This window comes from Wyeomyia smithii, chromosome 3, assembly GCF_029784165.1.
Source record: "Wyeomyia smithii strain HCP4-BCI-WySm-NY-G18 chromosome 3, ASM2978416v1, whole genome shotgun sequence".
In the NCBI taxonomy this organism is placed as follows: Eukaryota; Metazoa; Arthropoda; class Insecta; order Diptera; family Culicidae; genus Wyeomyia; species Wyeomyia smithii.
In genome coordinates, this window is record NC_073696.1 from 78,565,654 (window position 1) to 78,577,477 (window position 11,824).

General features: G+C 36.7%; 1 protein-coding gene across 8 annotated transcripts in view; it reads right to left on the bottom strand.

Moving 5' to 3' along the window:
* LOC129730236 (serine proteinase stubble) overlaps positions 1–10,016 on the bottom strand; it is a 77,275-nt gene extending 67,259 nt beyond the window's left edge. For 2 of the 8 annotated variants that reach the window (XM_055689404.1, XM_055689401.1), the window contains exon 1: positions 9,753–10,007. The gene's annotated coding sequence lies outside the window, so the exon portion shown is untranslated. Of the gene's footprint in view, positions 1–9,391; positions 9,681–9,752 lie in introns of those variants that run through there. The other 6 variants (XM_055689406.1, XM_055689403.1, XM_055689407.1 and 3 more) reach the window with 6 other exon arrangements.
* Between the last annotated feature and the right edge of the window lie 1,808 nt (positions 10,017–11,824).

Consider the following 11,824-nt stretch of genomic DNA (forward strand, 5'->3'; position numbering starts at 1 on the left):
ACTGTTAGTCCTACCTACTTCTTTAGAGTAGTTTTTAAATTGCAAATATTCCGCATCGATGGAATGAAATAATCTCATTTCCATTTTTCATATCTGCTGCACAAATCGAAGAATCCTTTTCCACAAAATGAAGATCCACTCTTATATAACTGGTAACACGACCAGCCGATTCTGTCAAGTGGCGCTTTGTTGTGAAAAAGGCGTTATCGGAAGAAGACCGTCGTAACTTGATTTTTAATTTTTGTGAGTGAAATAAAGAAAAACAAAAAAGTGAAGTGTTCCTCTATTTCAAAGAGCTTGGATAGAAAAAAGAACATTTATATACATTATTGTTAAACTCTTCGATAATGGAAATACCTTCAAAGAAAATCTGGAAATCTGGAAAACACACTTTACAAGAGATCGAAATTGAGGGCGGAAACGCCTGGTCGATCGGCGGAATCATATCGTAAGCTGGACAATAAATATCAGATTGATCCAAAAACGGTTAAAAAGTATCTGCATGAAATGGGTTTAAAACTTAGAATATAAGTACCATGAAAATGACAAAGTAGTGTTTTGGCCAGACCTTGCAGTGTCACACTATGCTATTGCAACTTTAGCAGATTTGCGGCAAGGCAGTATCGGGTTTATTCCGAAAGGATATAATCTTCAAGATCAAGAAAGAGCTCAAAACAATTGAAACATCCGGAATTCAGAAAGCCATAAAGCAAGTACCCCATAGGATCAGGAAATCAGCGCAATGTGGAGCTAAGTTTTTCCTATGAGGTTTATTAATGAGTTACATTTTTTGAATAAACAAACAAGTATAGAAAAATAAGTTGCGCAAGATTTTAATTTGAAATTGAAAGTTTGTTCGGATTTTTTTCCTCATACTTTGGGTGCCATGCTGAATATTTTATCCGTGCATATGAGTTATATGATTTTACCCTTCCATTTGCGCTCAATTGACTGGGACACGGTTATATGGGAAAAAAGCGATGGTGTTATTTTTTCGCTCCCATGCACTTCTCGTGTTCCTTATGGGTCCTTTAACAGCTGTGTAACTTTTCAGATCGATCGGTGAAACGCCCGATTTGCGCCCGATTTTTAAAGCTTCCATACGATTTTATATGGGAAAAACCACTTTTTCAAAACTTTTTCTGTACAGATGTCCAGTTGGCTCCTAAAATATATCAATACATGATATTTATAAGAAATTTTTCTGGGAAAAACTCTTCTGAAGACCGCAAGGCGCTACCTTGCTTGTGAAAAAAGATATTCACCCCAGACTGATTGAATAACTGACGAACGGCTCACCATTGAATTTTACTAGCAATACTGCTGCAGCTTGCTGCTGTTGCAAATTCAACCATGTGATAAGAAATGATATCGCTTAAATTTATCTATGAGCAAAAATCACACTTTGAAAATTGATTCCACGCGAAATTATTTCTTATACTTAACCCTTAAATGCGCAATGTTGTTTTAAAACAACATTGCGAATAAAGTTTCAAATCAGTTTTTTTAAGAAATAAAATTCGTATAAACAGCCATCAAGGTTTTAATAAAGAAATCAAAGCCTAGATAACTGCTCCATCTATTATATTTGTAGAAAAAATTAAAATACATTCATTTTGAAACATTATTCCCAATATTTTCTGAAACAACGCTGCGCATTCAAGGGTTAAGCAAGTTTGCAATAGCAGCATGCGGTAGCAGTATTGCTGGAAAATTTCAATGGTGAGCCGTTCGCCAGACATTCAATCAGTTTGGGGTGAATAGCTGTTTCTACAAGCATCGGCGCTTACGGTCTTCAGAAGAGTTTTTCCCAGGAAAATTTCCTACAAATATCATGTATTGATATTTTTTAAGAGCCAACTTGACATCTCTATAGGAAAAAGCTTTGAAAAAGTGTTTTTTCCCATATAAAATCGTATGGAAACTTAAAAAATCGGGCGCAAGTCGGGCGTTTCACCGATCGATCTAAAAAGTTACCCAGATGTTATGGGACCCATAAGGAACACGAAAAGTGCATGGGAGCTAACATTTGTTTTTTGTCCCACCCTACTGCTCAACTATAGCGAGCCTCGTTTCTCCGTCAAATATCGCTGGATATACAGTCATGTTTTTTTTTACGCGGTATTTTTTACGAGGTTTTTTTTACGCGGATTTTTGAATTAACGCGGTTTTTTTTACGTGGATTTTTGAATTAACGCGGTTTTTTTTACGCGATAACGCGCTACTTAAAAAAAATTTTCGAATTAACGTGGGTATGGAACCAGAAACGTTTAAGTGTTTATCTAGTAAAAGACTTAGTCCAAAAAATACTCTCCGCCCACCGAAAGATCCGGAATGACCGTCAAAGAGGACAATTAAATACTGTATTAAATACTGGTTCTAGAGTGTCTCGGGTTTTTTCTAAAGCCCTCCTTGCTGGACTACTTCACGCGGATTTAAAAAAAAACGTGGTTTGTTTTTACGCGGATTTTTGAATTAACGCGGTTTTTTTTACGCGGATTTTCGAATTAACGCGGTTTTTTTACGAGGTACGTATCCCCCGTTTAACATTGGAGGCACTGATTCGTGAGCGGCTGCAGTCGTGCGGAGGGTGAGGGGGAATAATGAACTCATCGTGATCTCCAACTCCTCAAAGGTGAGCAAGACATCGGGACCGGATGGAATCCCGAACTTGGTCATCAAGAACTTGGACATAAATGGGGCCTCCAGGCTGACCCTGCATGATGACTGCCTCTTTCTGGAGAAGTGGAAGCGACAGAGACCAGTCCTGTTTTCGAAGATTGGGAAACCACGGCATACAGACCTTTATATTTGCTGGACATTAGGCAAAGTGCTTGAGAGGATTATCCTCAACAGACTGGTAAAGTACTGGTGAAGTACACAGAGGGTGTACGCGGTCTGGTAAGTAATAAGCTCAGCTTCGGAAAGGTAGGTCCACGCTGAATGCACCCTTGATTTGCTTTCGACTGAATTATTGTTCGCAAAGGGGTTTTTTTCTCGGCTTTACAGTCATTTAGCGATCAAAACAGTTTTATTTTTTCAATGCCCAACGTTTCAATGCTTTATTGCATCTTTATCAAGGGTTCTACAAAACGAATTGGTTAAACTTGCATAATTACATAAAAATCACAGGCTTACAGAAAATGTCGTTTTTTTTGTCTGGTGGTCTATTATTAACAGTCACAATCGTCACAATATTATATTCTTGCATTAATTAATCTAAAAAATAGTCATAAGTCACGAATTACAGTTAGAACAAACACACATTATTTGTCAAAAATACTTCTATATAGAATATTTAGTTAGTATTTTTGACAAATAATGTATGTTAACAATGACTAGTGTTGTAAGAGCAATATCTTTTGATTAGTATTTTCTATCACGAATTTTCAGGTGATTAATTTCACCCCACTGATCAATTTCACCCCATTCTACGGTACCAGTTCACAACACGGAGGAGGTCAGAAGTGTATTCCATACCGTAAACTTCTATTCTGGGCCCGGTGTTGTGTAACGTCAGGTACGACGGGGTATTGAAACTAAAGTTCCCTGCAGGGCTTGTAATGACGAAACGCTGGGGGCCTACGGAGAGTCGATCGAAGAAGTCGAGTTGACGGCCGCGCACTGCATACGTTCCAGAGACACTCAGGTTTTTAACATCGCCATCACCCTTGACGGTTACCGAAGAAGCAACTCGGGACTGTGCACGATTTGATCCTGGATCAGATTGTGACACTAGACCCTTTTTTACTCGAGCTTAAATTTAGGAGTTACTACTTCAAACAAGGCTACCTTTTCTTGGCTTGCGCCGACAACAAAACAGTTGTGTGGATGGAGAAACCCATTTCAGACCTAACTTTCTGGCATGGAATACACCTGTGTGATTTCAAAACGGATAACCTATCGGGAGCGTTTCTGTTCGCAGAATATGAGACCAACAGCGTGGATTACGTAGATACTGCGATTCATCCGGAATCAGTATGATATTTTCTCTGCACTGGAAATTGCAAGGTAGTAGAGAAAACCGTCGGGCTGTTTTTGAAGATCGACAAATATTCTGCCGACCGAATCACCGATCAGCGCTTTTTACGGAACTATATATTTTGTGTAGCTCGCATGCGTCAGGTGAAAAGGGAGTAGAATGATTCAGGTACAACTATCAGCTCAATAACACAACGTAATTCCACGACCAACAAAAAGTAATTCACAGTAGGCGGCTAGCAATAGCTTGATGACTCAACCACTTTCCATCCGCAAATCCGCAAGAGAGGATGGTTCTGCAACAAATTCCAATAATTTTTCCAGCTGGTAAAACCAGGCCCCAGAAGCCATCTCCGTGGTGTCATGGTGTCACGTTGTTGCTCATAGTGTACAGTAAGGCGAGTCAGTGTCGGAGCAAAGCGAATTCAATCCAGTAGTTCTGCTAATAATGACCATCTGATTGTTACTGGGTCTTGCGATCCGAATATCCGAATATTTACGCACAATGAGCAGGGGGGTATCCAGCATTCTTCTTCAGGACAAGATCACATTCTACCCATCTAAATATTCTTAAAAACTTAACACTACATGAAAATTAGTACGCTTACCAACCCGGTAAATCGATGAAAACTTCTCTTCATGACATGATGACTCGTATCGAAAAGTCGCTAAAGCATCAAGAGACGACACTATGCACATTTCTCGATATTGAAGGTGCTTTCGAAAATACATGCTTCAATCAGTTAAGGCGACATCCATAAAGTACGTCACGCAAATTTTGATTGAATTTTACTTTTGTGAAAAAGTACACACAAGTACAGATTTTTCAAATTGCTTCAAATTAGTAACGATACAATGAACGCGATCTCGCAATCTAGAAGTTTTTTCGACAAGCGAGCTAGTAGTACAGAACTAATATCAACAAAGTCAATACAATCACAGTTTTCTCAAAACAATGAACGAACGTCGTTGAAATTGTTTTATCACAACTATGTTCGAAAGGAACAACTTTTGACGGAAACAGTACAAATTAACAGGATTTTTTCAGCTCCCAGTACAGATGAAAATGTGGCAACACTGCGTCAGATCCATTTGAAGAATCCGGACTTTCGCTGATGCCTTGGAGCAACTAGTTTCGGCAGAATTTCCAATGCTGTTGTTGTGTGTGTCTAATTAGCTTCAGTTCGAATATTAAACAAAAGGTTGTGAATATAAAGGAGGGTAAACTAAACCATTTTTCTAGTCAATTTTTCATTTTTAAATATTTTATGTCCCTCCCCCCTACGTCACAAATCGTCACGTGATTATCACGAGATTATCTTCTGTGCCAAGTATCTATTGATGTTAAAACATATTTTTACAGAGAAAACAATTTGATTGATCGGTTTAATGTCAACTGCAAAGTTGATGAGACAATGGTGGCCATGCGTTGGAAAGAACATTTCGAGGTTGAACGGTGAAAAAGAAAAAGTTTTCGGCAGACACAGGAGACATATTGAGAAAGATGGACAAGCTGATCAGCCAGTTAAGTACGTTTGTAAAGAATTAAAAAGCCACAAAATAGCTGGAAAAGACTGAATTATTGCCGAATTTTTTAAGATCGGGAGTAAACAGCTGTTGTGTTGCCTCTTACAGATGGTTCATTTTTGTGAAAATGTAGGTGCACGGACCAATATTTAAATTAAAAAAAGTGTTCCGTCGAATGAAAGATGTAAAAAACCGACAGAAAAAAATGCGGTTGGTTTGTTTTTATCAAAAATGCAGTGAAGCATATATATATATATATATATATATATATATATATATATATATATATATATATATATATATATATATATATATATATATATATATATATATATATATATATATATATATATATATATATATATATATATATATATATATATATATATATATATATATATATATATATATATACATATATATACATATATATATATATATATATATATATATATATATATATATATATATATATATATATATATATATATATATATATATATATATATATATATATATATATATATATATATATATATATATATATAGTATCTGTTGTATTATCGACAAGCATGTCCTATTATCGTCAGGGGAGAAAATGATGCCTTAAAGTTTTAACTTCTTGCATAGTGGTTTTTCATATTGCTGAGAATATTGCTGCAAATAACTATATTCATTATGTATTATGCATTTGCATTTGAATGTATATAATTCTGTTTCGGTATGTTTTTTTGGTCCTTGCGATTTCGTTTTCAAGTTTTGTTTTTTGAATTATGTGTTATGAGAATTGTTGGTTTTTATTAATGCATTTGGGTTTTTGTGATTGTGTTTGTATATTTGTCGTGTGTGTGTGTGTGTGTTTGTGTATTTTTGTTTATATCTGGTGTATATGTATTTGCTGCTCTATTTTTAATTTGTGTATTATTGGTACAATTTCCACTGACCTTGATCAAAAGCGGGCGATCAAATATGCTATATTATGCTCTGTTGTCTTTGTATTTTCTGTACAATACACATTGTAAGTGTGTATTTGTGTTTGTTTCTGTACACCTAGTTGTGCTTGTGTTTTAGTACTCGTACTTTTGTACATGTGTTTTTGTTTTTGGGTTTTGTATTTGTGTTTACTGTTTGAATATTGTTGAATTTTTATGTAAGCAATTTTTGTCTGTACAAACATTTGTGTTTATATTTTTATAGTTGTATTTTTACATTTTTTTTATTTTAGTTTTGTGCATGTGCATTTAAGTTTCCTATTTGAGTTCTTATGTTTCAATCTATGTTTATTTTCTATCGCATTTTTGTATATGCATATGTGACCAATTTGTTGTGTATGAGTGTTTTTGTGTTTGTGTATTTGCGTATTTGTATCTTTTGTTGGATATGAATATTAGGGTGGGGAATCGTTATATTGAAAAAAACGAAACTTGATAGCAGAAAGCCAGATCCAAGTTTTTTTGTTCTATTTGGAGCCCCAAACAATCCTAAATTTATCGGAAGTCGATTGGTTTATTCTCCGCTTGGCGCATTGCATTTCAAATTTATATGGAAATTTGTATGGAAAAACCAACGTTTTTGCATTTTCCATTCTCAGAGCTCAAAGTGGCTCAAACCATAGGTTTCATGATTTCAAATGGTAGGTTTTTTGATGCCTAACAACTTGGCCGAATTCATCAAAGAGCTAGGGTGTCTCAAAAAATACTGGAGCTGTTCAAAGTGTAGTATGTCGTAATTTATGTTGCAAATCATTTTTTCTGCCAACACTGCGTTAGTCAGATTTCCATCAGATTTCCATCAGAAGTAACCTCTGGAACACTTTGTAGATTCTACCTACGTCTAGAATATTGACCAAAATTTGTTTGCTGGATCCAGCTGAGTGTATAAACTTGTTACAATAGCTTACTTCTGATGGAAATCCTACTGACGCCGGTACATTGGTAATGTTGGCAAAAAAAAAATTTTTCTGCATTTAAATCGGCATACTCAACTTTGAACAGCTATAGCTCTTCTTAGGGACATCCTAGCTCTTCAGTGCCTTCTGCAAAGTTGTTAGGCATCTAAAATACTATACTTTTACATAATGTGGTGCATTATTAGATCATTATTGAGCACTCTAGAAAGGTAAATGCAAATAAGTAGGTTTTCCCATATAAATTTTCATACAAATTTGAAATGCAATGCGCCAAGCGGAGACAAAACCAATCGACTTCCGGTAAGTTTGGGGTTGATTGGGGCCCCAAAAGAAACCAAAAAAACATGGTTTTGGAAAACCGATCACTTTGCCCCACCCTAATATACATTGCATTTCAAATTTGTATGAAAATTTTAATGGGAAAACCTACTTTTTTCTAGTGAGCTCAGTAATGCTTCATGCATGCACTTAACAACGTTGAAGTATAGTATTTGAGATGCTTAAACACTTTGTAGGAGACACTGAAGACCTATAATGTCCCCAAAAAAAGCTATACCTGCTCAAAGATGAGTATGTCGAATTAATTCCTTAGTGTCTTCGGTAAAGTTTTTAAGCATAAAAAACCTATCTTTTGGAGTTTTTAAAAGTAAGGTTTAGGCTATTTTGAGCTCTCTAAAATGGAAAATGCAAAAAAGTGTGGTTCCCCGAACACATCTTCATACAAATTTAAAATGCAATGCGCTAAGCGGAGACAAGACCAATCGACTCGTCGATTAATTTAGGATTGTTTGGGGTACCAATTGGAACAACATAATTTGGTCCTGACTTTGTGCTATCAAGTTTCATTTTTTCCACATAACGACGCCCTACTTTAATGAATAGGAATATGTGTTAGTGTTTCTCTGTTTTTTTTTTATATTTGTTTTTTTTTTTTGTATTTGTGTTCTAGGTGTAATTGTGTTCGTGTTTCTATTTTTGTTTATTTGTTTATCCATCTGTTATTGTATATGCAGCTGTGTTTTTGTGTTCGTATCTGTATCATTGTTTTTGTATTTGATTTTTTTAATTTTTCTTTGTGTTTGAACTGTGTTATGTTGAAATTTGTGTTTTTTATGTATTTTTGTGTAAACATTTGTGTTTGTATAATTGTGTTGGTGTTTATATATTTGTGTTTGTGTACCTGCATCTGTGTTTGTCTTTTGGTCTGATCATGTTGTAGTATATGTATTCATGTTTATAGTTCTATATTTGTGATAATGAGTTAATGTATTAGTGTTTCTACTTGTATATTTGTGCAACCGTGTCTATTTGTTGTTGCATTTGTATGCAATTGTGTTGATGTGTTTGTATCTGTATTTTTGTATTTATGTTTTCGCATTTGTATTCAAATGTTTACGTTTGTGTATCTCACTACTTTTTGTATTTAAATTTTATTGTTTATATTTAAAGTATTATATGTGCGTGTGTTTGATGTTGAAGTCGTGTTTTAGGTACTGTGTTTATGATAGTGTTTTGGTGAGCTGAGTTGAATTTGTAAGACACTTTCTAACCTTGCAAATATAGAATCTCATTCATATTCATGGTAATTAATGAGTATAATTCTTCTAGGTACTGCTAAATTCAGTCACAGAGTGCAAAATTTCATTGTCATTAGCTTTGGCCCTTGAACTGAAATGACATTGGGGATACCACTAAACTTTTGCGAGTGGTTTAAAGAAAAAAAAAAGACGAAAGTAGATTCAATAAATGCAATGAAAAAGATGATTTAAAGCATTATTAATCGATTAGGAGACTACTGTGAAAATAGACAATAAACCTCTCGAATTGAATTGCAATTTCAAGCACGAATTTTGGTAATGAGCACTACATAAGCCGCACTTAGGTTAACAAAAATAATTTCTTAGCAGATTATCTTTCTCCTTCAATGACTTCTCTAGCACTGTCAAAACGACTGCAATCGACCAACTTATTTACTCGATCGATAGACGGAGACACCCGATTTGTTTTGGCCGTCGAAAGTTTCGCATAATCATTTATCACTGTGTCCTGTTCCGATAATGCGTTCATTTGCGGCTCCACAGCAGGTCCCACAGCTCTCAAGACAGACCGCCATTCCGAAAGCGAGTCGTTTTTCGACGTTTCGGATTAGCTTGAGCCTCTTAAGCCGTCGCACTGCATAACCACTGGAATCGAGTTAACAACCACAGCAGCACCAGCAGCCGCAGCAATCATGCCCGTCGTCTGGTCTGCGGCTGCAGTGTGCGCATCGATTCAATCGATGTGTCTCAATTCAATTTCACTTTCACATGGTAATAAAAAAAAATATGGATATTACTTCATTTTCCATCGTTTACTGAATGGTACTACGGTCAAAGCACAATGTTGAATAGAGAAAAAAGGCTCACGCAAGATCCTCCGATCGCGTGTAGGTAACTAATCTCCTCTTTTCACGAACTCACAGCACAACGTCACTTACACTGTAAACCTGGATTTCGGCGCAATTATCGATCAGTAGGAACCGCGAATTGCCGAACACGATCAAAGCCGTTTTCCTAGTAGAACGAACCGAAACGAATCGCGGCCGCACCACGAATAATCCACTTAGTTGCGATCGTACCGTCCTCTCTGTCTCTACGCCCCTTACGACAATGAAGAAAGAGGCAACCCGCCGCGTTGGTAGGTGGAGGTGGTAGACGCGTTTGCAGACAGCAACCCGGCAACTTCCCACTGCTTTTACCGATTGGTGTGCTCTGGGTTCTCCGCGAGTGCGATGATAGGTGCCTTTTGTCGACGGTCCGGATGGCGTTGCATAATCGACCATGAAACGAAGCTCGCGCAATAGCGACCCCGAACTCCCTGATTGGCAACCAACGATTATGACCAGTGCAGTGGATTTGGGACCCTCGCTCGAAACGTAATCTACCACGCGGTTGTGATGGGTTTGTTTCAAAACAACAGCATTTCGCGTGCTCTGGTCAGAAATAGCTGCTCTCGCGTAAACGTGAACCGGGAAGAGGAAATGCATGTTTGTTTAACCGCGAAGACAGTCTGTCTGTTTGTCATCCGAGTGGATTGAGCAGACGTTGATAGAGGTGGTGTTGCTCAAACCACTCTAACCTTACAACTTAGTGTGTGTGTGTGTGTAAGTAAGTGCATAATGAGGCGATGAATACATGGCAAATTGGCCGCAGAAAAAGAAATGTGCTTCAGTTTAGCGACTAATGTGCGAGTTTGGTTATTTTAACATAACATTAACATAAGAAATGTTGGAAAAAATTAAGCAGAACTTCTTAAATCAATTGTGATCATTCAATTTCGCATTTTCTTGTAGGGCATACCATTTATGTTTTGGGCACCATCTAGTTCTGTTCATCAGTAGCAAAGAGAGGAAAAAGTTTGTGAAACTACACTCTTTTCGTCTACTTTTTTGCTATGAATTGCAAATAAACGTACTCCATTACACCACCGTTCAAAGTATAAGTGAAATCCTAGGAAGCTTTGTAGCCGCAAGGTTACAGAGTCCGCTTTGATAAGCGAGTGGTCGTGGGTTCGAATCTTAGTAGAACCAGGCCATTTGGTTGTCAAAGGATTTAAATATGTGTTTATTCTCAGGCTCTCCACTACATACCCTTCAATCAAGCTGAATTCTGTAGTATCACTGCTGACTTTCATCCTAACAAAAAAGTCCCTCTTATAATAAAACTGTTCTGAGTAACGTATAATAGTTCTCTTCAAGGAATTGTAATTATGACGCGATCTTGGCTGGAGGAACGAGGTTTCGATAAGACTTTTTCCTCTTGACCTAATAAGTCCCTCTTAGAATTAACCTAGCCAGAGAGGAACGTTAGGTGTAGTCTCAGTTCAGGGAATTGTAATTTAGCGATATTGGTAGGATAGAAAAAGGCTCGGTATAGTAGAGCAGTAAGCTTGAAACGAAAGGATAAACTCTCCCACTCAAGCACGAATGTTAATTAAAAGGGTATTATTTACTTAAATAGTGATACTGCCAATGATATGAAGTGCGGGATATAGAAAACATCTGGGCAATATCACAATAGATCAAATGTCTCTGGTCGCAGTGATGAGTCCACACAGAGGAAAAAAATAAGTGGAATTCTCCCGCCATTAGTTCTGCGTGGTCCAAAGCAAATTGATACTGGTGATGTCATTTCTGTGGGTATGTAAGATACCCACACAATTATATACACAATTGTCGAGAGGTTGATACATGTTGTCGTTTGTTGGTTAAAATAAAAGGGATTGAAATATTTGTGCAGTGTACGAGGCTGTGCTTCCATATTTGCTGCAAAATATGTGTGAACTATAAATTTATGCGGTCTCCCTTCGATTAATCTATGTTTGTTGCTGGAGAACCACAAATGGCACACAAAGAATATCACAACGAAA